General features: G+C 47.6%; 1 pseudogene; it reads left to right on the top strand.

Annotated features, from left to right (window-relative positions):
- Window positions 1-22666, top strand: part of LOC144120089 (membrane metallo-endopeptidase-like 1) — a 152915-nt pseudogene that overhangs the window by 119143 nt on the left and 11106 nt on the right.

The following is a 22666-nucleotide window of genomic DNA, read 5'->3' as shown; positions in this document are numbered from 1 at the left end:
CAGTTTCAATTCCGGCAAAACCATGTACTGCGGGCCGTCACAGTTATCTTCAGTGCACCGCCCGCGCAAGACGCCAAACACGTCCCTGATGCTGGCAGCCATCTTGACTTCTATCCCATCGTCCACTCGTGAAACGAGATGGCGCATCTTTGGCGAGCGCCTTCGCAGTTATTCTCCTCCTCCTTCTGCTCCTCTCTCTGAGAGCTGCGCACGCGGCCCGCGCCAACCGTGCTGCCGCAAGCGAAAGGCGGGCAGAGTAGCGAAGCTCCCACGGAGAGGCTACGCACAGTTTCCGTACACACTATCGGTCTCGGGAAGTGAGAAAGAACTCTCTTGCGCCGTCACGTGGACTCTTGAGTGCGCGCGTGCCTGCTCGGTATAGCCCCGCGCTTGACAGCTCCGATGCCCACATGGTCTCGAAATTGATGTCATCCGTGTCGCTGGCATCTTTTCGCTACCTCGGGCCTTTCTTTACTGAGATCCAATCCTCTCCGCATTCTATGGACGTAACATGCAAGAAGTCCTATCACAACATTTCCAATCCTTGTTAAAGGGCCTAATTGGACGATATTTATCCTTACAATAACACAACTACATTATGCTTCCTTGCTAAAAATCATGCACCGAGCTTATGTCGCTGGTATTATCATTTAAAACGTGCCATAACACGACGCGCAGGATAAGCTTCTACTTCATTCCGCATATGCGATGCACATGCTAACACGCTTTTTGCTTTGCAGCGGTGCGCACAAAAGAATACCCGCTTCGCGGGCTCCGCAATGCAAATGCAAGTGGTAAAAGATGGCGGCAGCGAGAAAACAGCCGACCCGGCTTCCCCGCCTTCCGTCTTGTCGGGATGCGTCGCATTGCGGGAAAAGCATGCAGTGGCCTTGAAAAAGAAACAAGGTTTATTTTTTTTTCGTTTCAACGGGATCGCCGCGCCGATTATAGGTTACCGTAATCTGAGAGGTGCGTTTTATCGGTTACAAAACGAGAAAAACCGGTTTTGGCCATTTTTTACTATGGGTTACAAGGCAGCTCCTTCAACAGTAACATATAAAACGCACCTCTTGAGTCGTTGTAACCTATGCATCGGTCAAGAATAATCAAAACATCAAAAACACTCGCGCTGTAACGCTTATTTTAGACGCATTTATTGTGTGTAACTCCTATATAGGTAGCTTTATGGGTTACCGGGATTAGAGTGTACTGCTGAATCTGGTTAGAGTGAGAAAGTTCTGATGTATCGGGCAAGTAGACGCCGCTTGGCGTTTCTAATGTTAAGTGCGTTGCGCTCACAACATATATGAAGCGCGCCCACCCTGCCACCCTGGCTGGTGGTGGGGGTTAAATTAATAGTTGATCGCGAGAGGTTAGTCACCCAATTAACGCTGCGACCTTTTGCTGCAGTACCGCGTGTCTGCCAAAAAGCTGTCAGTGTTAATGCATGCAGAACACATCTCTCTCTCTCAAGACCGCCACGTACCTGAAAGCGCGATTGAGGAATCCACTGACCGAGGGAGCAAGTTTTGCGCTCTTACTTTTCTAAAAATTATCAGTCTAGAACGCTGTGAAGCATAAATACTATGCCTGCGGCGTTGGCTCACTGGTACCCGGGTTCGAACCCGACCCCGGCCGCCGCGTTTCGATGGAGGCGAAACGCAAAAGGCGCCAGTGTTCTGTGATATGTCAGTACGCTTTTAAAGGTCCCCAGGTGGTCGAAAACCTACAGGCCCAACAATCCTTATCCGGGCGCCCACGGGCGGCGGCCACCGCCACTGGGGTCCCAAACTTGGAACCTCCACCTAGTGCCTATAACGATCGGTCCTTCCTTTATCACTTTTCTTACGGCGCGGTTCAGGTCTCGGAAGATATGCGAGACAGATACTGCGCCATTTCCCTCTCCCAAAAAATCAATTTTCTAATTTTGAAGGATACATTTATTAGCTGGGCACCCCACCCCAGCTGTTCTGTGCAGTGTTGTGCGCGTGTGTTTTTCCTTTCCTTTATCAACTATCCACGCGCGAAACTTGGACAAATGTATTATGTAAATAGTGTATTTATCACCGCTCCGTCTATCCTTTCTTACTGTCGCCTCACTTCTATCATTTCACTCTCCAAACTACCTTCTATCCTTTATTTTCGCTGCCCAGCTCAGGTGCCGCCGCCATAGTGATGCAGATGTCGCATTTAACAAAAACCCTTTTACCTTCCTTTTTGTTTTTATTTCACATTAAACACCTACTACTACTATTTGCAAGGATGGATGGATAGAAACAACTTATATGAGACAAAAAAAAATTTCCAGGGTGATCACGTACTAGCCTCTTACTGGTAAAGGATCGATTCCCTAGGGGCTGGTCCGAACATACCTTCTGTCCGTTCCTAATAAATATCGCGGAGACGACCACTACGACACCTCTTTCTTAATTTCTTTTTTCACTCCCTCCGTTGCGTTTCGGGTGCCCACCGAAATATGTGGGACAGTTACTGCGTAATTCCTTTCCTCAAAATCGATTTTCAATTTTCTCAACGTTACCGACGCCAAGCAGCGTCTACTTGCACAATGCAGCGCTGCCTTTGCGCTCTAACCAGCTTCAGGAGGAGCTAAACCACAGATAATTTTTGAGGAGAGGAACTGATGCAGTAATCGTCCCACATCTCGGTGGGTACCCCAACCGCACCGTAAGGAAAGGGAAGATGGAAGCGAAAGAAAAGAATTGGCTCTGATTTTTTTTGCATCTTCGTTACGACGCTTCTCGAGTCGTGCGGCGCGTTCTTTTGGCGTCTCTTGAGCGCGTTGGCTCTTCCTCGCTTCGTTCCGTCGTTGTTGCGTCCCTTTCGCGCCTTCCATAAAGCCTGGACTCCATAAGCGCGACAGAGCAAGCGACGCGAAAAGGCGGCACGGCGACGCTAGCTCCGTGGCTTGTGGGCAACCTCCATGCAAGCGAAGGCGGCAGGCGACGCGCACCCGCGACTTGCGCAGCGGACTCCGTGCTTGGAGCACTCAAGCTCAGAAACACGCCCGTAACCTGTTTTCTCTCTTAGAATTTTGTGTGTGCCTATATTTTCTACACGGCAGAGGTGTAGTGGCAGTGGAGATAACACACGGCGTGCTTGCGGAGACGAAGTCATGTCACGGATTCACGGGGAAGTGTGCTTTCGTTCGGTGACTGTGCCCTCCGACTTAGTAAAAACAATCCCATAAACTGTCACTGCAACCTGATTGTAAGTGAACAAACTATAATATACCAATAATGCACGCCGCGAGTGTTCATGCACGTATATACAGTTGGAGTGCAGCGGCACGGTGGATCGAGCGCCGGTACCCACGGCCCGACACGCATATCTCCCTGTAGTACGCCCGCTCGCGTAGTCCGCTCCAAATGCGGTTAGCCCTCCACACTCAACAAGTAGATTATGTAAATCATGCGGGTCTGCCTCTCAGCTACAAAACCAATTATTTTCTCAACGCGCGCTGGTTTCGTGAGATGTACCCGTGAGAAACCATGGGCAAACCGGAAACGGCTTTGTGGGACTCTGATTGGCCAGTCGCGTGGGGGACTTCCGCGCGACGAGCGAAATTTTCTGTGGATGCAGATCTGGGCGGCTCGGCAGGCTACACATACATTTCGCTTCGCGCGATGGCGTCGCTCGCCGCTTGCCGCCGTCGCCTTCGCGTTCGCGTGAGTTTCCGCGTACATGGAGTCCAGGCTTAACGGCTGCAATACACTAATTCTACTGCTACCAGGAAGATCGAAAGGAAAGCTCACAGGCCTGCCTACTGGCTCAAGCGGATCCACGCTCGCTGCCGCGTGCCGAAAGTAGGAGTGTTAAAGGATAGGAGAGGAAAGATAGAAATAAAATGCGCCGCACTGATAGGACCTTAGGCCAAAGGCCGGTACGGGAATCAGTGCAAATCCGGGCGGACCGATTGCCAGAGTGCATCTAGCATTCCGCCATATTCGAAAAATATGTGTAATATCATGGCTCCAAGGACACAGATATTAAATCACGTTGCAGGTAATCCGGCTACAATACATTAAGGCGAACCGCGCGCGCACACACACACACACACACACACACACACACACACACACACACACACACACACACACACACACACACACACACACACACACACACACGCACACGCACACGCACACGCACACGCACACACACACACACACACACACACACACACACACATATATATATATATATATATATATATATATATATATATATATATATATATATATATATATATATATATATATATACGGAGCACATCTGATGCAAACAGCGCAGCTGCGGTGTTGCTAGGCAACGGCGGCTCAAGGTGGTTCGTCGGCCACGGCACACGGCTGAAGTGCGCGACGAGCTGAAATGGCTCGCTATCTGGCTTAGCTTTGCTTTCGCAACAAAAATGGGGTTGGTTTAGCTCTGGTTAAACCTGGTCGAAATAATAATAATAATAATAATAATAATTGGTTTTTGACGGAAAGGAAATGACGCTGTATCTGTCTCATATATCGTTGGACAGCGGAACCGCGCCGTAAGGGAAGGGACAAAGGAGGGAGTGAAAGAAGAAAGGAAGAAAGGGGTGCCGTTGTGGAGGGCTCCGGAATAATTTCGACCACCTGGTGTTCTTTAACGTGCGCTGACATCGCACAGCACACGGGCGCCTTAGCGTTTTTCCTCCATAAAAACGCAGCCGCCGCGGTCGGATTCGAACTGGTCGAAAGCGAAAAGCCGCATCTCTGTAGCTACGCTTTCGGTCGACCGACTTGCGGTCTCCATAGATAGCCATGCTGGCACACGCGTATACATATTTTTTATTTCTTAAATGTATTGCTTTCTTCGAAACTACAATAAAGGTGGTCATTAAAGACAGTACATCTTCAATATAGCTTCGGTGATATATACAACTGTATTATTGATCGTTGTATGCGGAGATATTGAACGAAATCCGTTTCCAAACGAAGCGCAAACCCTGGAGATAATTTCAGGAAGCCAAATCGAAAATAATAATAATAATTGGTTTTTGGTGGAAAGGAAATGGCGCAGTATCTGTCTCATATATCGTTGGACACCTGAACCGCGCCGTAAGGGAAGGGATAAAGGAGTTAGTGAAAGAAGAGAGGATCAAATAGGTCCGTAGTGGAGGGCTCCGGAATAATTTCGACCACCTGGGGATCTTTAACGTGCACTGACATCGCACAGCACGCGGGCGCCTTAGCGTTTTTCCTCCATAAAAACGCAGCCGCCGCGGTCGGGTTCGAACCCCGGAACTCCGGATCAGTAGTCGAGCGCCCTAACCACTGAGCCACCGCGGCGGGGCCCAAATCGAAAAAGAAATTGTTTTGGGAGGAAAGGGAATTGTGCAATGTTAAGCAGGCGTCTTTTCCATTCCTTAAAAGCAACTTTATTTCACATTCCATCCCTTATGGTGCGATTCGTGTGTCCACCGAGATATGTCGGACGTGAGATTTCTTTTCCTTAAAACCAATTTTTATTTCATTTTCCTTCCCTTACGAGCGCGGTTCGGCTATCCACCGAGATATATGAGACAGGCGTCGTTTCCTTGGTTCACCTATACCTACATTCAAAGTAAAACTAGCTGCCACACATGCCTCTATCTACATTCAAGGTCAAATTTGCGGCCTCGCTGACGACAGGAAAAGCTGGGGTAGTGAAGCTTTTGGCTTCAAAAGATAAAGAGGAGACATAGTGAGGGCTCCGGAAAAATTTCGACCACTTGGGGATGTTTTACGTGCACTGACATTGCACAGCACACGGATGCCTCTGCGTTTCGCCTGCATCGAAAATCCGCACGCAAAAATGCATGTTACGAGGTAGTGGTGCTATAACGCGTCTATTAAAACAGCCTTTATGTCCTGTACCAAGGTGACGAAGGCGCGTGGTAGGTTCAGATCCCAGGAAGCGAGCCAGATTGGCCACGCTGGGGGAGGGGGAGTAGGGGGGGGGGGAAGGATAGGCGGTAGACAAAAAGGCTGATTGGCGCTTTGTAAGGCAGTGTTCTGTATCTGCATATGCGTGTGAACAGTTCCAGCAGTGAGGTGTACAAGTGTATCGAATGCAAAAAAATTTTGCCTGGTGTATTAATAAGATTAAATTGTATTCACCGAAGAATGCGAGCTTCCGGGATTGATAAGAATAAGTGGGTCAGGGTTAAATCAGCAAAGTATTTTTTCTCTGCGTGTAGTGATCGTAGACAGTGAGTTTGTAAGCTCTGACGGCGTGCACCGTCGGTGGACTCGTCCATGGAATCCCTGCGGCGCCCGGTTTATAGTATAATGTTACGTAGGTGCATCATTTCCCTTTGTCCGGCGCTTGAAAGTGTTGGGGCACATGAGTCTTGCTGCTGAACAAAATGTTAAGGGTCTCTGACCTAGCATATGTGTGCGGCATCCGTAGTTAATACGAATGTAATTTTGAAATTCAAACAGGTATGAAAATGCTTTAAGACCTTTTCATCCATATTTGACATAAAAAGCCGGCTCAATCAGCGGAGTGCAAGGTCTAATAGGTCGGAAATAAGCGGTTTTCATATAAACACGCAAGCAGCGCCACAAACCTAGCAAAGCAGTTAGTGTACAATGTGGCGCTCAATATCGAGAAATGGGTGTGTGAACGACAACCGATCGATTCCATTGCCAGTAGGCCCATGAGAACTTCCTTGCGCAGATTTTAAGGCCGCGATAGAGTAATTTGGCGCTAGCCATCTTCCCACAACGACCGATTGATGTGGTGGTTCACCTTTCATCCAAATATGAATTTTGCAGCGTTCTTCAGAACATGTTCCAGGCCGAATATAGCTGACACATCCCTGTACGCGTAAAGATCTCCAGGCGTTCGCTACTGATCCCCATCTCTACACTGGAATACCCTTCTAATTCTTTCAATGCATCCCTCATACACAGGCCTCTAGAATTTCGCCTCAATCGAAATCCGACCGATCCCTGCCGCTAAATTCTTCGCTAACAGCACTGTTCAGGTATCCAACGAGAGTGGCATACGAGTTTTCATTACGTACTGTTGCGTGCTTGAGCACAAATGATTCTTTAGATTGAAGGATAATTCATTAAACCCACAAAACAATAGAGCCCAGCAGGCCGAGCTTTTAATGCGGGAGTGGCTACAAGACAACGTAGTAAACAAGCACTGATGATGTTCAAGTATAAAGTTTTGAAAGAAATGCTCCTGAAATCAAAGCAATCACACATAACTGCAGCTCATGAAGCATATTCACATTAGGAAGAAACACACATACAAACGGATGAGCGCTGCAATCACGGATGGTTCACTGCATCCCTCATAATACTGGTCTATAGACAGTCTTCAGACTTCTTATAGACGCATTGAATTCCTGCAGACATTTCAATTTCGTCTATTCGTAATCTATAGACTGTCTGAAGACACAAGCCTAATAAAGTGTGTGGCCATAAATCTATAGATTGTGCACGACTCTGTATGAAAATGAAAACTGGTTCTAGGGGCAATGATATGTCGCAGTATCTGTCTTACATATCGGCGGACATATGAACTAAAGTGTACTAGAAGGGGGTAGTGGGCTTACTCTCCAGCCAAGCTCCCACTGACGGGCGCGCCGCAAATGTCAACGATTTTTGCTTCACCGAAAGGCCGCGGCGCGGCGCTGATGTCAACTTCACTGTAGCGGGCCGTGTCGACCGTGTTGGAGCACGTGCGTGCTTGCGTGCTTGCGTTAATTATCGCGTTTTCTTGAAACGTCGTGCTGCTGGTGTTTTGTCTATGACTTTTTGTTCTCCAGTAACATGCGGAAAAAGTGTGTGCACCGAATGTGACCAAGATATCGCGTAAATTTGTGTGCATGTCTAAACGCCGACAAAACCACTGCTACGCGCCTGGGTGTAAAACTGGTTACGTACACGTGAAGGGTGCTCCAAAGATATCATTATATGGAGTCCCTAAGAACGAAGAGTTGCGAAAAAATGCGAGAAGAATCTGCACCGCGCGGACAGAACCCTGGAAGACACGTGCGCGGTTTGTGAATTGCATTTTGAGCCGCAATTTGTGCTTCGGGACTTTGTGCACACTGTCGAAGGAAAAAGAAGTACGAATTCCACTTGGGAAGCCGATTCTTCGTGCCGAAGCCGTCCCAACTATTTTACCTAACTTGCCCACGTACTTGTCAAAAAAGGCAGCACGGGAGAGACCGCCTAGAAAAAGAAGAGGACCAGACCACTGTGAAGTTCCGGCTAAAGTGTCGTGCGCTGGCAGTGAAGGCGCTGCCGAACGTGATGCCGGCACCAGTCATCAATACAGTTTAGAACTTTACTCCGAAAGCTCTCTACATGCCCAGAAAGTTTCAGGAAGCGGTGAAGTCAGTCTGAAGTTTTTGTGCTGCCTGAAAACGCCATCGAAATATTGGAGCATGCACAAATTCCCCAATCACGATGGTGTCATATACTGCACGTCGTTTTTGACTTCGAAAGGAGAAGTCAAGTCATAAAAGGTCGACATGGTTTTTCACTCGTCATCCGGCCCCAACTGCAAGATATATTGCCAGAGGTGTTTTGCTGAGCGAGTGTCAAGTGAAGACTGAAAAGGATGCGGAGGCCGTGCTTCAGCACACCAATTCTGTGCACCTGTGTACAGGCGCAATGAGGCAGGCGGACTACCAAGATTCGCTGCTTAGAGAAAAGCGAAAAAGAAAAGTCCTAATGCGTCATGGAGTGTATTTCAGCAGCAACTGCAATGGTGCAGTTTCCAAGCAAGGTACTTGTTATTCATAACCTTTTAGATATAGATTGCGCTCAAAAATAAGCTCATACTGGGGAACAGCGCAACAGAGGCGGGACAAGGACGAGACCGGCGCTTATCCCGTATTTGTTTCACTGTTCCCAAGTATGAATACACACCAACTTGCTTAGGTCTCAGCTTTACTCAGTGTGAAAAATAAGCTGCATATAATGTACCGTAGCTTGCTCATGCGAGATTATTTTGAATGAGTTGATGCAACTCTACCTTCGTCTTTTTTCGCAGGTGTGCAGTGCGTTTAATGCAATTATGTGAGGCAAGAATTGCTCATGCGTAAATCAAGCATTAAACGCAGCACCACAAAGACCAGCCGTGCTCCTTCACGGAAAATTAAAGCGGCAATCCAGAAGAACCGGAGGCTTCTGATTCGTCTCGGCAATGCCAATGAGCAAATTTTGAAGCTGCAGAAGATGAACTCCGTCATCAAAGCAGAGGTCCTTGATGAAAACATTGCAAGCCTTCCGCCGCGACAGCAGGAAGCTGTCAGGCAGTGCTTTTCAGCGTGTAAAGTAAAGCCCAACGGCTTGCGATACAGCAAGAGTTGGGTGCTTGACTGTATCATGATGAAAATGAAGAGCCCTCGCCTCTACGAACACCTTCGAAGGAACAAAATTTTGTCCCTTCCGAGTAAAGCAACGCTTAAAAGGTATATGTCGTCATACCGCACAGTTTTCGGCGTCAGTGAAAAAGTTCTGCAGAAACTGAAGACAAAAGCAACAAACCTTGACAGCTGCAAAAAGCATGGAGGCCTATTAATCGACGAATTGAAACTTTCGGAACACCTACCCGTTAAGAAATCTGGCACTGTGGAGGGCTTTGTAGATTTCGGGCCCTTCACGACAACAAAAGATAAGCAAATACCATCTGATCATGGCATGGTAATTCTCTTTGTGCCGTTCCAAGGGAAATGGAGCCAAATTGTTGGCTGTTTCGCTACAAATGAGAATATCAAAGGTGATACCCTGGCTAAAGTTGTGACAGAGGCTACGATACTAGCCGAGAAGAGTGGTCTCTTTGTGGACTTTATTACCACTGATGGTGCTGCTTGGAACCGGAAGATGTAGAAAATCATGGGAGTGCAGGCAACTGCAAAGTCGACCACCTGTAAAGTGCAACATCCTGTTGATTCAGACCGACATTTATTTTTTGTCTCAGACTTTCCACATCTCATAAAATGCCTCCGGAACTCCCTCTTGAAATGTGGGTTCAACACTCCAGCTGGTCATGTAAGTTGCCTCAGATGTTTAAAACAGCAGCATGTTTATAAAATTTAGATTATTTCTGATAATTGTTTTTCGGGCACATTGCAGTGCTAATTCAGAAGATAAAAATGGGTTGCATTGATGCTCTGAATATGGGCTTGACACTTCCCCCCCTCCCCCTCTGATGTATATGCTATTAAGCCAGCTTCATATTTTTTACTGGTTACTATGCAGCATGTGAAGGAAGCCTTGAAAATAGACTCGTGCAACGTGACCCTTAATGCCATGCCAGGGATCACACGATGCCACCTAGAACCGAACGGGTTCGAGAAAATGAGAATTACCTACGCATTTCAACTCTTTGGGACAAGTGTCCTACAAGCCCTTCATCTGTACCAAGGAAAGCTATGCAAGATATTTGGCACCATAACCGCCACCCAGCATTTCTTCAGGTGAGGAAACTTGACAAGATATTTCAAACAATAAATAACACTAAACGGTTGTAGCTTAACTTGATATTTTTCTCTCGCGTTGTGCTCTAACACTGAAGTTAAATCTTCAATATTCAATAAGCAGGTATATATTGTTCACTAATTTCCAATGACTCCGGAGTGAAGCGGCTCGGTGAAAATACGAAGCACATTGCAAGGTTCGTCGTGTGATAAAGCTGATTCGTGTCGTGCATCACGTCGTCCTATCTTGGACTAGCAATCGGATATGCTTTATCGGCCCATAAGTTGAGAACTGTGGACGATTAGATCTTCCCCATACCTTGCGCTTTCACCCGCCGTAGCGCTGCGCTGTTGCTTGTCCCCAACTAGGAGCGCAGAAGCGCCCGATGCAGCGCTCCGCCTACTAATTCCTCCCGGCGAACAGGCTGAAAAAGTGCGGAACTGCTCAACGGGCATCAACAAAAATGTTTCAAACAAGAAGCGACGCGCACGCTTTGAAATATTCGCATACCCCAGTTGGTTTCGAAGGTAGAGTCTCTTGGCGCAGTGTCGGCGTGCTGCGTTTTGCCTACAGCCCGTGTCGCTGCCGACCGCGGCGCGGTGGCGCCGCAGCAGATATTAGCAGGTATCAGCAGATATTAAATCAGGTATCAGGTAATCCTGCTACAATACACTAAGGCGAACCGCATATATCTATCCCCCCGCGAGGCGACACCTCCTCTTTCTCTACCCGAGCGGAGAACATCTGGTGGAGCGAGAGGAGATGGCAGCAGCGTCGAAGGCGGAGCCATCTGTTACAGCGCAGCTGAGGTGTTGCTAGGCGACAGCCGCGCCGCTCAAGGTTGTTCGTCGGCATGCGGCTGAAGTGCGCGACGAGCCGAAATGGCTCGCTGGCTGGAGTAGTGTTGCCTTCGCAACAAAATTGCGGTTGGTTTAGCTCTGGTTAAGCCTGGTCGAAAGCGAGAAGCACATCTCTGTAGCCACGTTTTTGGTCGAGCGACTGGCGGTTTCCATAGACAGCCATAGTGACACGTGCAGTAGTGTACATTTTGTTTATTTCTTAAATGTATTGCTTTCTGTGAAACCTCATTAAAGGTGGTCATTGAAGACAGTATATATTTATTACAGCTTCGGTGATATATACAACTGTATTATTGATCGCTGTATGCGGAGATATTGAACGAAATCCGGTTCCAAACGACGTGCAAACCCTGGAGATAATTTCAGGAAGCCAAATTGAAAAAGGAATTGTTTTTTTTTTTGGGGGGGGGGGAGGAGAAAAGGTATGGTGCAATGGTTAGACAGGAGTCATTTCCTTTCCATAAAACCAAATTTATTTCACATTCCATCCCTATTGGTGCGATTCGTGTGCCCATCGAGATATGTGGGACGTGAAAATCATTTTCCTTAAAACCAATTTTTGTTTCATTTTCCTTCCCTTACGAGCGCGATTCGGCTGTCCCTCGAGATATGAGACAGGCGTCGTTTCCTTGTTTGACCTAAAATAATAATTGGTTTTTTGGGGAAAGGAAATGGCGAAGAATCTGTCTCATATATCGTTGGACACCTGAACCGCGCCTTTTAGGGAAGGAATAAAGGAGCGAGTAAAAGAAGAAAGGAATAGGTGCCGTAGTGGAGGGCTCCGGAATAATTTCGACCACCTGGGGATCTTTAACGTGCACTGACATCGCACAGCACACGGGCGCCTTAGCGTTTTTCCTCCTTAAAAACGCAGCCGCCGCGGTCGGGTTCGAACCCAGGAACTCCGGATCAGCAGTCGAGCGCCGTAACCACTAGGCCACCGCGGCGGTTATTTGACCTATACCTACATTCAAAGTAAAACTAGCTGCCATGTGCACATGCCTTTATCTACATTCAAGGTCAAATTTGCGGCCTCGCTGACGACAGGAAAAGCTTGGGTAGTGAATCTTTTGGCTTCAAAAATAAAAAAGTAGACATAGTGGGTCTCCGGAAAATTTTCGACTACCTGGCGATGTTTTACGTGCACTGACATCGCACAGCACACGAATGTCTTTGCCTTCAGCCTGCATCAAAAATCCGCACGCAAAAATGCATGTTTCGAGGAGGTGGTGCTGGAACTCGTGTATTGAAACAGCCTTTATGTTAGCCGTTTAACAGGTCCTGAACCAAGGTGACGAAGGCGCGTGGTAGGTTCAAGTCCCAGGAGGTTAGCCAGATAGGCAATGCTGGGGGTGGCGGGGAGGGATGGATAGGCGGCAGACAAGAACGCTGATTGGCGCTTTGTAAGGCAGTGTTCCATATCTGCATATGCGTGCGAACAGTTTGAGCAGTGAGGTGTACAAGTGTATTCCATACAAAAAAATTTTGCCTTGTGTATCAATAAGATTAAATTGTATTCGCCAAAGAATGCGAGTTTCAGGGATCGATAAGGATGGGTGGGGCAGGGTTAAATCAGCAAAGTCCAATTTTTCTTTGCGTGTAGTGTTCGTCGACAGTGAATTTGTAAGCCCTGACGGCGTGCACCGTCGGTGGGCTCGGCCACGGAATCCCCGGCGCCCGGTTTATAGTATTATGTTACGTAGGTGTATCATTTCCCTTTGTCCGGCACTTAAAAATCTTGTGGCACACGAGTCTTGCTGCTGCACAAAATGTTAATGGTCTCTGTGCAAGCATATGCGCACGGCAGTCATAGTATATGCGAATGTAATTTTGAAATTCTAACAGGTGTATTAATGCCTTAATACCTTTTCATCTATATCTGACATAAAAACCTGTCTCCATCAGCAGAGTGCAAGGTCTAATAGCTCGAAAATAAGCGGCACTGATATAAACATTCAAGTATTGCCACGAACCTAGCAAAGCAGCCAGTGTCCTATAGGACGCTCAATATCGAAACATGAGTGTGTCAATGAGAATCGATCGATTTTATTGTCAGTGCATGAATCGGAAGTTTCTGACACAGATATTGAGGCCCGGATAGAGTAATTAGGCGCCATCTTCCAATAACCACCGATTGATGCGGTGGTTAACCGTACATCCAAATATGAAATTTGCAGCATTTTTCAGAGCATGTTCCAGGCCGAATGTAGCTGACTCATCACTATACGAGTAAAGATCTCCGGGCGTTCGCTACTGACCCGCATCTCTACACCGGGCCCCCTTCCCATCATTTCAATGCAGCTCTCATACACAGGCCTCTAGAATTTCGCCTCCACCGAAATTCGACGGGTCCCTGCCCCTAAAACCTTCCCTAACACCGCTGTTAAAGTATTCAACGAGAGTGGCATGCGAGTTTCCGTTACCTACGATTGCGTGCTTGAGCACAAATGACTCTTTAGATTGGAGGATAAAACATTAGGCCCACAATACAATACAGCCCGGCAGACCGACCTTTTAATGCGGCAGTGGCTACAAGACAACATAGTAAACAAGCACTGATGATGTTCAAGTATAAAGTTGTGAAAGAAACGCTCCTGAAAACAAAGCAATCACATATAACTGCAGCTCATGAAATATATTCACATTAAAAAAAAAACACTCGCACACAAACGGATGAACGCTGCCCTCACGGCTGGTTCACTGCATTCCTCATAAAAATGGTCTATAGACAGCCTGTAGATTTCTTATAGACCTATTGCTTTCCTATAGATATTTCATATTGTCTATTCGTAATATATAGACTGCCTAAAGACATATGGCTACTAAAAATGTATGGCCATGAATCTATAGATTGTGTATGACTGCGTATGAAAATAAAAATTGGTTTTTGGGGAAAGGATATGGCGCAGTATTTGTCTTACATATCGGCGGACACCTGAACCGCGCCATGGTGGTGGTGGTGGTGAAAACATTTATTACGGATGAATAGGAGGTATGTTTGGATCAGCCCGTAAGGGACCGATCCGTACAAGCACTAGGTGGAGGTCCCTAGTATGGGACCCCAGTGGCGGTTAAGGGAAGGCATAAAGGACATGATTTTTTGACGGTCCCGTTCATCTACCTCGATTTGCCAATATCCTGATTTGAGTGTAGGTTACAACTGGAGTGGGGCGTCCAGTTATTAATCTACCTTGAACGATTAATAACTGGACGCCCCACTCCAGTTGTAACCTACACAGTGCTGTGCGCGTGTGTGATTTAATTCCTCTAAAATGAACTAATCACGCGCACAACCTGGACACATTTCTTATTGTGTAAATAGTTTGTACATATTACTTCTCCCCCTGTCCTCTATTCCTGTCCGCTCACCTCTTTCATTTCATTTCTCCATTCTGCCTGCTGTCCTTTATTTCCGCTGCCCCAGCTCAGGTGCTTCAGTATCGATGCCAGATGCCGGGGCTAGCAAAAATCTTTTCCTTCCTTTTTACTATTATTTTTATTAAAACCACTGCCACCACCACCTGATTGGAGGTCCATGAATGAGAAATATTTTGCATAGCAGAGGCGATCGAGAGCATCGTCGATTCGAGGAAGGGGATAAACATCTTTTTTAGTTACTTTGTTTAGGCGACGGTAGTCCACACAAAAGCGCAGTGTACCATCTTTTTTCTTCACGAGGACGGCAGGTGCCGCCCAGGGACTACGAGAGGGCTGAATGACGTCGTCTCGAATCATCTCCTTAACTTGACGGCTGATTGCGGCGCGTTCCGTGGAAGACATGCGGTAAGGTGACTGTCTGAGAGGGTGCACGGCGTCATCTGTAACTATCCGATGCTTGGCCAAGTGTGTTCTGCCCACGCGGGAAGATGTCGAGAAGGTATCGCCATAGCGCTGGAGGAGAGATTCTACTTGGCCTCTCTGCTGCGGCGAAAGTGCCGGGTTAATGTCGTACTGGAAGTCGGGAACACCGGTGTGAACTTCTGTTGACGGCACCATGGCAAGACTGGGCGCTCGTCGAATGTCGGCGATACCATGAACGTGGGCCACAGTAGTCCCAAGGCTAAGATGTTGGTGCTCACTGCCAAAATTCGTAAGCAGGACTTCGGTTTCTCCGTTTTCGAGGTAAACGACCCCTTTGGCGACAGCAAGGCAGCGGTCGAAATGCATAATTGGTTTGCTTTCGACGACACCTTCAAACTTTCGCAGCGTCTTCGCGCCGACCGAGACCACAACGCTCGAACGGGGTGGAATGGTGACGTCATCAAAGATGGAAAGGGCCGCGGGACGTTCGAAAGCACTGTGGATTGCGTTCTCGGTGGAGAACGTCACTGACTTCGATTTAAGGTCAATGACCGCGCCATTTTCTGTCAAAATAATTCATTCCGAGGATTACGTCCCGGGAACACTGGTCGAGTACGACGAAGGTGGCCAGGTACGTGTCCTCTTCGATGGTGAATCGTGATGTGCACGTGACAGCTGGGGTGATCAAATAACCCCCGGCAGTATGGAGCTGTGGGCCCGTCCAAGGTGTGGTCACCTTTTTCAGAGTCGCGGCAAAAGGTCCACTGATTACCGAGTAGTCGGCGCAGGTGTCCACAAGTGCGGTGACGTCGGTACCGTCGATTGAAATGTTGAGATCAGCAGTTGTAGTCGTAGGTCTACGGGAACGTCGCGGAGTCCGCTCACGGCTGCGGTGCGGCACCAAGCGGTTTCGTTGCGGCGAAGAATTGATGCGGCGAGGCGTGTTAACGGTCTGCTGATCGTCGGTGCGTCGTATAAGCGGTCGGTCATGTTTGTGCAGCAGTGGAGGATCTTGGACATGTCGCAGGTGAGCAACCTTGCCCCCAAAGGCTGCCGCTTCAAGTTTTCCCGACGGGGACTAGGAGTCCTTCCACGCGAAATGTCGACGGAAAAACGTCGCGAAGACGAGAAACGACGTGGAGACGGCGACCGGGCATAGCAGTGTGGTGCTTCGGGTGTCGCGGCCAGGTAATCGCTTATTTCTGGAGGTCGTTGACCACGCTGCGGTCGGGGCGCATCGACACGATATCCCTGCAGACCCATACGTCGGTGACGACAGTTGCGGTAGACGTGACCGGGCCCGCCGCTGTGATAGCTCAGAGGGCGATAATCGGCCGTACGCCAGACGTCACTCTTCCGAGGGAGAACCTGAGAAGGGTGAGGTGGGTGTGGTTGGCGGTGAATGTGGCCAGGTGTATCCGGGCGACTTGGAGGCGGCGGTGGACGGCGAACGGCTGCGGCGCATGTCATCATCTGGGGTGTTGTGTTCGGGTGAAGAGGGGCTGGCGGCGTGAGCGCCTGTTGGACCTCTTCAAGAATAATGTCCGAAATGGAAGAAACTTGCGGCGAATCAGGGGCTGGAAAGAGATTTTGAAGCTCTTCGCATACGACGGTCCGGATGGTTTCCCGAAGTATGTCGTGGCTAGAAGCATCGACACCGCTGGTAGACATCAGCGACGGCGGACGATCGTACTGTCTGGATCTCATGTCGAGCATCTTTTCCATCGTAGTGGCTTCGGAAACAAATTCGGTGACCGTTTTGGGCGGGCTTCGAGCTAACCCAGCGAAGATCTGCTCCTTGATGCCCCTCATAAGAAACCGCAGCTTCTTCTCTTCGAACATGTTGGGATCAGCCCGGCGGAAGAGCTTCGCCATGTCCTCGGAGTAAACGAGGACGGTCTCGTTTGGTAGTTCGACGCGTGTCTGGAGGAGCAGCTCGAAACGTTCTTTACTGAGGACGGTGGTAAAAGCCTGCAAAAACTGAGTCTTGAAGGAGCCCTATGTTGTTATTGTGGCTTCTCGGTTCTCAAACCAAATACGAGCTGCACCCTCCAGTGAAAAAAAACACGTGCTGCAGCTTCGAGTCGTCAGCCCACCTGTTGTATTGGGCTATGCGCTCGAAATTCTCGAGCCAGTCCTCCGTGTCCTCACCTGGGAAAACTTGAAAGGTGGGTGGTTCGTGTGGCTGCTGCAGCACGACAGACGGCAAAGGAATAGCATCCGGCATGCTGACGGAGGTGTTTGTGGGCACTGATGGTCGCGCTGAGCTCAGTTTCCTGGCGGTCGGACGAGACTGCAGAGGCCCGAACTTTGGTTGCAGTCCTTGAAGTCACCGGCTACTCTGATGGGTGGGCGTAACTTCGACTCTCAAGGAGTCAAGCGGGCTGGAGTCCCGGCTTCTTGCAGGGGTCCTGAGCATGGGGTGCACCACCCAGCACCTCCACCAAAATGTCACGCGTGAATGCGGTGATCACTGAACACAGGAACGTAGGATCCGACGAACGTCTGCACCACAGCTCAAGATCGCTGACACCTCCGCTTCCTCTTCTTCGAGACGGCGCGTGCTTCAGGTCAGCGCTAAGCGAAAATGCGGAATGCACTGTGTCAATATAGTCTCTAAACAATTCACAAATGTTGTTGGGCAGGTGATTGCGGCGATGTCGTGTGGAAGGCTGTTCCAGTCCGTGGCTGAACGTGGAAAGAATGACGATGCAAATGTAGAGGTTCGCGTACGAGGCCGGGCAACTTGAAGGGGATGACCACTGCGGGGGGAAATGCGTGCCGGCGGATTGATGTAGGGCAGATGACGAAGTGAACTGTAATAAAATTTATGAAACAAGCACATACCAGTGATACGACGTCTACATGCAAGCTAGAGATGTTAAGCCTGCCTCTGCTTTTAATGACGATTTACTAACATTATGTGAATAGCACGAATATATGAATCTTGTGGCTCGACTTACTACTGATTCTAAGGAATTGGTTACATAATTTTGGATAGGGCTCAAAAATATCAGAGGCGCATTCTAATTTAGAACAGCGAGGGATTTGTAGGCAAGTAACTTTACGTTTTGTGGCGCATGGCGTAGATGTCATTTTAACAATCCAAGGCGGATAAGAGTTTTGTCGCATGTGCATTCCAGGTTAGATCATTGGACAATGTTACACCGAGGTATTTATAACTCTGAGTTAATTCTACCATGACGTGCGAGATTTTATACGGGAAGAGCAGAGGATTACGTTTTCGGTTAAATGACACGAGTTTACATTTATTTTAAATGACACGATTAAATGACATGGGTTTACAGCATATTCGTAATAAGGGAAAAATTACACCCTTGTCACATTTGATGGATCCACTGAAAGGTGCGACAGGCTGGTCGGTGTTAGAGGCCGGGTTCTGCATTCTAAACAGGAATAAGCACATATTGAAATAAAAAAGGAGTAAGCAGTTTCCCTAGCACACTCTCTATTCTTAGCAGGGAATGCTGCCCAAGTTCCGTAGTAGACTTGGGTCATTAAATGCACGGAATGCTTACCCTCGGAAACGGAGGCATGTTCCCACTGCAAAGCATAGAAGCTTGATGCAGTTAGCAATGGGAGGAGACTTTTAAACGCGGCACCTTAGGCCTTGAGGTTAGCAAATGGAGGAGACTGATACCTCTGTTAAAATCTTCGTAACCTCTAGATCTTTGATTTTCTTGCCAATCATAAGTATTCTGTATTTTTAGTGATGGAAATCTCTCCTGAGACGTGGGCAGCATTTCGTGCCCCTTGAAAGGAAGTGCGTTAGAGGACGGATTGCTCCGTTTTTACTCCCGTTGTGTTTAGAGTGCACTCGGCCACCGAGCAAGCGAGTCGCAAGTGCGACCATGCTTGATAAAAAGGCTACACCTTAACCGTTGGCATACATACGGCAGCGCAAAAGCTCAATGTCATGGATTCTTTTTTTTTGTATATTTCTCCGGCTTTATTAAAATGCCGAAAAAATAAACCACTTAGGAGATACGGTACTGAGAAAAACATGATGAGTTGTTTCTTAATCTGCCCCCCCCCCCCCTTTTCCTACAATGACTGCAGTTGGAATCTATCCCTGATATGGCTTTCCAAGTTTATAAAGTTTAAGGGCTGTGGAAATATTTCATTATAACATTGAGAGACTATTCGAAATAATTTTTAAAGCTGAAAAAATGTGGTCAGCAACGTACACGGTGTGATGAAGAGCGTTCTGTTATTTTTTGTGCGTGTAAACTTGTGACCACAAAAAGCGCAGTGGCAGTGACAGGGTCTCATACTTGGCAGTCGTCGGCGAACCAAATGTCCGTCGCCATCAGTTGTTCTCCGTCTGATATTGGCAGATGGCATTCTAATTGTATACGCAGCATGCGTCGCCTTGTTCAGTCCCCAATGCCGCAGAACTGAGCGTTCAAGATCGCGACCTTTCACGAGCAAACAATTCGTGCCTCGCAAGCCAGAGGAGCAACAATGAGTGAGTCGTAAGTTTTATGGTTTATGAGGGTTTAATTAACGTCCCAAAGTGCCTCAAGCTATGAGGGACGCCGTAGTGAAGAACTCTGGAAATTTCGACCCACTGGAGTCTTTTAACAAGCGCACTGACATCGCACAGTTCATGGGCATCTAGAATTTCGACACCATCGAAATTCGAACACCCCTGCCGGGATCGAAACCGCGTCTTTATGATCAGCAGACGAGCGCCATAACCACTAGGCTACCGCCGCGGCCTGACTGAGTCGTTAAACCGGCCAACTGACACATCTGAGAACTGGGGATTCAGAATTCGCGCGCTCGTCTTGTTTATCCTAAGCTATGTAAGCAGTTTCGTGTTCACCTCATGCCACGGGAAATCTAGCCTGCACTGCACTCTGCACACTTAAATGCTGCAACATCCCTCCAATGTACGCCTGTTATGAAAACTTCTGCAGCAAGCGAAGGCGCCTGTCGCGTCACGAGTGCAGTACCTATGGCCGCTGACATGTTAGGAATTCTGTTTTTTTTTAATGTTATTTTGACTGCTGCCGCTTTTCAGTTTACTCAGGGAAGAATTTTCGGCAGCAAATATCACTCTGCATGAGAACGAGACAGTTTAATTGCATGCCTTGAAACACTACGACGAACTAAATCGCTTTCTTGAATCTGCCGACAAGTAAGTACCAACAGAAATAGCTTTTTTTTCGACGATATTAAAGGGGGGCGGGGGGGCATTTTTAGTCCGCACATTGACTACAGTTGGAATCTGTCCCTGATATGACGTCCTAAGTTTATAAAGTTGAAAAGCTGTAGAAATATTTCATTATAACTACGAGAGACTATTCGAAACAATTTTTAAAACTGAAAAAAAAAATGTCAGAAAAACCAAACCCGCCTAATCCATCTCGATTTTACTCGCGCCCTGTTTCGAATTCAAGACACGTAGTAGTGGTCACGACTAGTAGTGCAGGTCACATATTACATGGTTGTCTGCCGATACAGTCAGCAAAAAAAAAAAACCCACTTACCTGACCTGCACGACAACTGAGCCACATAGCACCAATGCCCTTTTAGCAGATCGGTATGGGCGTACTTGGCCCGTCGCGAATGTTTACTTCTGAAAAAAATAAAATAAATAGCGGCCACCGACTACCTGAAGCATTGCGCAGAAGCGCAATTCTTGCCGGATGGCACTCCAGCCAAAGTTGGATAATGTTCCGCTGAACACGTCCGACTGCGCTGAGGACGGACAAGGGAACAGAGTTTACGGCTGGATTGACCCAAGCCATTTTGCACTGCAGCCCCACGTATCATAGGAGAACGACTTTACCATCCGCAGACCAGGAAATAAACGTAAAACTTACCATTAGAAAGAAGCCGTGAGAAGCAAAGACTAAAAATACTGTACCAAATCATGCATGGAGGAATTAACATTGGTAAATAAAGACATCTACAGCCTCGAGGTAGATTGAGCTCCAGCCTTAATCATCACAAAGCGATATGGCCATACTTATCCTGAGCTAACGTCTATCGCAGCTCATTATTTCCGGATGCTTTTGAGAACTGGAATAAACTGCCCGATCATGTTGCTCAGTCTGTCGGTGTAGCGACATTCGTGAATGCAATTCGTGACTCTGTCTAGGAAGGGGATTCCTGTGGATCTGCGCGTAAATGACTGCCAAATATATTTCTTGTTGCACAGCGCAGGTGACTGTGCAGTTTTGTGAATTGTGTTGAGTTTTTACTTTCTCTTGATTTGTAGGTGCTCGAAGAGGCTTCTGCATTCTTGTGTATATATGCACTTTTCTTTTTCTTCATTTCTTCTTCCTGCAGTGACCCTCAAGTGAGGGTTGACCGTATTCATAAATGAATAAATACAGTAAAATAAATAAAATTTTGGACATGCTTACCGTCTGCGCCGATGGTGACCATAAGACCTGAAACGTGGGTGCCGAAAATCTCGCCGCGCTTTTAAAAACCTATTCTTGGTCGTTCTGAATAGCCACTCATGATGCAGAAGAGGGCAACGCAGAGTTTTACATGTAAAGTTTGTTTTTTTTAAAAAAAAACCTCTGATAGCACTCGCAGATCGTAAAATCTTAGCTTTTTTTCGGGAGGGAAAGTTTATCTTTCGGTGCGGCATGTAGTCGCGCGCTGTTTTTTTTTTTTAGTTCGCCGTCCGTGGCGTCTCATGCCGTCGGCTAGCATTGCAGCTGCCTGGTACGTAACTATAGTCGACAACAACGAAATCCTAAAATGGTCGGTGGTCTTAACTGTCCTCTAGGCTTTTAACTCCGTCTCAATAACTCTCTTCCTAAGGAAAGAGAGAGAAACACCAAATTCTCTCTCAAAACGCGACGTGCAAATGCTTTTGGTCATCCGGTAAAAAAACTCCGTCCCAGCCAAATACTCTCCGACTCCCTCTTTTTCCTCCCCAGATCTAGCGTTTACAAACATAACACTACAATCTTAACAGGGAGGAGTAAAAAGAGGGTAAACTCCCCTTTGAGCACGCACCGTTTTATGAAAGGGAGCGCCCTTGAGGACATCTTACTCATTTTCTGCTCCCATCTGTGAGTACACACACTCACACACTAACAAACACACGCAATCGGCTTTTCTTGTAATTTGAATACAAGTGCCTTTGCATTAAAATAAAATAACCAATACATCTCAGACAATATTATGCCCCAACTCTTCAACACTACCGTAAATAAAAACCTGGAAATGTTTGTGCGCAACAGGGAAGCTTGAATCATTCTCTGCCGTAAAAGAAGCGGCCCGTTTTAAATTTTCTTTCCAGAAAGACGCTGTACAACTACGCCTGCCTGAGAGTCATGATGACATGGGCGGAGAAAACATCTCAGCAATTTCGAAATGCTTCCTGCGGACTTAAAGTTATTGCGGGAGTCGTCACCGACAGTCCGAGGTGGAAAAAGTGCGTTGGCATCGAGAACGACGCTATGCCCGAGATTGTCGGTCGTCTCTACGTACAGCACAAGTTCAGCAGAGAAGCCAAACAAGAGGTAAACGGAA

Source organism: Amblyomma americanum, chromosome 2 (genome assembly GCF_052857255.1).
Source record: "Amblyomma americanum isolate KBUSLIRL-KWMA chromosome 2, ASM5285725v1, whole genome shotgun sequence".
Lineage (NCBI taxonomy): Eukaryota > Metazoa > Arthropoda > Arachnida > Ixodida > Ixodidae > Amblyomma > Amblyomma americanum.
The sequence above is the reverse complement of the archived record's forward strand: the minus strand, read 5'-3'. Positions and strand labels throughout refer to the sequence as shown.